Here is a 3815-nt window from a genome sequence, read left to right as displayed (position 1 = left end):
CCGCGGAAGCCGCCCGCCGCCCGCGGCGAAGGCCCCCGGGCCCGCCCGGCCTCCGGGCAGGGCACCGGGGAGAAGTAGGAATCGCGGCCGGGCTCCTGGAACTCTCGCCCGGCCAAGCCGCTCGGCCCGCCCCTGGGCCGGAGCTCCAGTCGACATGGAGCCAAACTCGCGGTTGAACCTCTCCTGCAGCACGGTCCGGCCCCGGAGGTTCCTCCGTCCGAGCTCCTGGAACCCAAGATGGGCATCTAGGGTCCCGAAACCCGTGTCCCCGAAAATCTCCGCGGACCTTTCCTGGCAATATTGTAGATGCGGCACCCGGCCCAGCCGCCGGGAGCAACCGCCGAAAGTGTCCGGCCTCCTGGAGCGAAGGCCCGGGCACGGCCCGTTTGAAAATCCTCATACGGACTTCCAGGGCCGGAGCTCGGGAGCCAGGTCGACCCCGGGCCTCCCTCCCGGGCGTTAGGGCGGCTCGTCTCCCCCGCGGGAGCAGCCCGCTGCCCGCGCCGAAGGCCCCCGGACCCGCCCGGCCTCCGGGCAGGGCACCGGGGAGAAGCCGGAATCGCGGCCGGGCTCCTGGAACTCTCGCCCGGCCAAGCCGCTCGGCCCGCCCCTGGGCCGGAGCTCCAGTCGACATGGAGCCAAACTCGCGGTTGAACCTCTCCTGCAGCACGGTCCGGCCCCGGAGGTTCCTCCGTCCGAGCTCCTGGAACCCAAGATGGGCATCTAGGGTCCCGAAACCCGTGTCCCCGAAAATCTCCGCGGACCTTTCCTGGCAATATTGTAGATGCGGCACCCGGCCCAGCCGCCGGGAGCAACCGCCGAAAGTGTCCGGCCTCCTGGAGCGAAGGCCCGGGCACGGCCCGTTTGAAAATCCTCATACGGACTTCCAGGGCCGGAGCTCGGGAGCCAGGTCGACCCCGGGCCTCCCTCCCGGGCGTTAGGGCGGCTCGTCTCCCCCGCGGGAGCAGCCCGCTGCCCGCGCCGAAGGCCCCCGGACCCGCCCGGCCTCCGGGCAGGGCACCGGGGAGAAGTAGGAATCGCGGCCGGGCTCCTGGAACTCTCGCCCGGCCAGGCCGCCCGGCCCGCCCCCCGGGCCGGAGCTCCAGTCGACATGGAGCCAAACTCGGGGTTGAACCTCTCCTGCAGCACGGTCCGGCCCCGGAGGTTCCTCTGACCGACTTTCTGGAACCGAACATGGGCATTTAGGGTCCCGAAAACCGAGTCCCCCAAAATCTCCGCGGACCTTTCCTGGCAATATTGTAGATGCGGCACCCGGCCCAGCCGCCGGGGGCAACCGCCGAAAGTGTCCGCCCTCCTGGAGCGAAGGCCCGGGCAAGGCCCGTTTGAAAAACCTCATACGGACTTCCGGAGCCCGAGCCCCGGCGCCAGGTCGACCCAGGGCCCACCTCCCGGGCCCCAGAGAGGCTCGTCTCCGCCGCGGAAGCCGCCCGCCGCCCGCGCCGAAGGCCCCCGGGCCCGCCCGGCCTCCGGGCAGGGCACCGGGGAGAAGCCGGAATCGCGGCCGGGCTCCTGGAACTCTCGCCGGGCAGGCCGCCCGGCCCGCCCCGGGGCCGGAGCTCCAGTCGACATGGAGCCAAAATCGGTTTTGACCCCCTCCTTCGGCACGGTCCGGCCCCGGAGGTTCCTCCGTCCGAGCTCCTGGAACCCAAGATGGGCATCTAGGGTCCCGAAACCCGTATCCTCGAAAATCTCCGCGAACCTTTCCTGGCAATATTGTAGATGCGGCACCCGGCCCAGCCGCCGGGAGCAACCGCCGAAAGTGTGCGGCCTCCTGGAGCGAAGGCCCGGGCACGGCCCGTTTGAAAATCCTCATACGGACTTCCAGGGCCGGAGCTCGGGAGCCAGGTCGACCCCGGGCCTCCCTCCCGGGCGTTAGGGCGGCTCGTCTCCCCCGCGGGAGCAGCCCGCTGCCCGCGCCGAAGGCCCCCGGACCCGCCCGGCCTCCGGGCAGGGCACCGGGGAGAAGTAGGAATCGCGGCCGGGCTCCTGGAACTCTCGCCCGGCCAGGCCGCCCGGCCCGCCCCCCGGGCCGGAGCTCCAGTCGACATGGAGCCAAACTCGGGGTTGAACCCCTCCTGCAGCACGGTCCGGCCCCGGAGGTTCCTCCGTCCGCCCTCCTGGAACCGAAGATGGGCATCTAGGGTCCCGAAAACCGTGTCCCCGAAAATCTCCGCGGACCTTTCTCGGCAATATTGTAGATGCGGCACCCGGCCCAGCCACCGGGACGAACCGCCGAAAGTGTCCGCCCTCCTGGAGCGAAGGCCCGGGCACGGCCCGTTTGAAAAACCTCATACGGACTTCCGGAGCCCGAGCCCCGGCGCCAGGTCGACCCAGGGCCAACCTCCCGGGCCCCAGAGAGGCTCGTCTCCCCCGCGGGAGCAGCCCGCCGCCCGCGCCGAAGGCCCCCGGACCTGCCCGGCCTCCGGGCAGGGCACCGGGGAGAAGCCGGAATCGCGGCCGGGTTCCTGGAACTCTCGCCCGGCCCGCCCCTGGGCCGGAGCTCCAGTCGACATGGAGCCAAACCCGGGGTTGACCCCCTCCTGCAGCACGGTCCGGTCCCGGAGGTACCCCTGCCCGACCTCCTGGAACCCAAGATGGGCAACTAGGGTCCCGAAAAGCGTGTCCCCGAAAATCTCCGCGGACCTTTCCTGGCAATATTGTAGATGCGGCACCCGGCCCAGCCACCGGGGGCAACCGCCGAAAGTGTCCGCCCTCCTGGAGCGAAGGCCCGGGCACGGCCCGTTTGAAAAACCTCATCGGGACTTCCAGGGCCGGAGCCCCGGCGCCAGGTCGACCCCGGGCCTCCCTCCCGGGGCCCAGCACGGCTCGTCTCCCCCGCGGGAGCATCCCGCCGCCCGCGCCGAAGGCCCCCGGACCTGCCCGGCCTCCGGGCAGGGCACCGGGGAGAAGTCGGAATCGCGGCCGGGCTCCTGGAACTCCCGCCCGGCCTGCCCCGCGGAGTCCTGCCCGGGCTCCCGCCGCCTTGGCCCGGGACGACCACCCCTCGGCGGGGTGCCTGGGCTCCGACCCCGGAGGCCCGGGTCCCTGCCGGGGCCCTTGGACCCGCCCCCCGGGCTGCCCTTCCACGGAGCCCTTGACCGGGACGAGATCGGAATTGTGGCCGAGCTCCTGGAACTCTCGCCCGGCCTGACCGCCTTCTCCGGCCCTTTTCCGGTTTTCCCCGTTGACCTGGCTCCAAACTCGGGTTTGGCCCCTCAGCACGGCAGGGTTCTGCCCCGAAGATCCCTCTGACCGGCTTTCTGGAACCGAACATGGGCATTGAGGGTCCTTAAAAACGTGTTCTCGAAAATCTCCGCGAACGTTTCTTGGCTATATTGTAGATGCGGCACCCGGCCCAGCCACCGGGACGAACCGCCGAAAGTGTCCGCCCTCCTGGATCGAAGGCCCGGGCAAGGCCCGTTTCAAAAACCTCATACGGACTTCCGTGGGGGGGGCGGGCACCAGGTCAACCCCACGTATGCCTATGGGGATTTTCGCTCCCCAGGTCAACCCCATGGATGCCTATCGGGATTTTCGCTCCCCAGGTCAACCCCATGGATGCCTATGGGCTTTTTCGGTCCCCAGCTCCACCCCAAGTATTCCTAGGGGCTTTTTCGCTCCCCAGCTCCACCCCATTTATTCCTATGGGGATTTTCAGTCCCCAGGTCAACCCCAAGTATTCCTAGGGGCTTTTTCGCTCCCCAGCTCCCCCCCCATGTATTCCTAAGGGCTTTTTCGGTCCCCAGCTCCACCCCAAGTATTCCTAGGGGTTTTTTCGCTCCCCAGCTCCACCC

This window comes from Alligator mississippiensis, unplaced genomic scaffold (genome assembly GCF_030867095.1).
Source record: "Alligator mississippiensis isolate rAllMis1 unplaced genomic scaffold, rAllMis1 scaffold_111, whole genome shotgun sequence".
Taxonomy (NCBI): domain Eukaryota; kingdom Metazoa; phylum Chordata; order Crocodylia; family Alligatoridae; genus Alligator; species Alligator mississippiensis.
The sequence above is the reverse complement of the archived record's forward strand: the minus strand, read 5'-3'. Positions refer to the sequence as shown.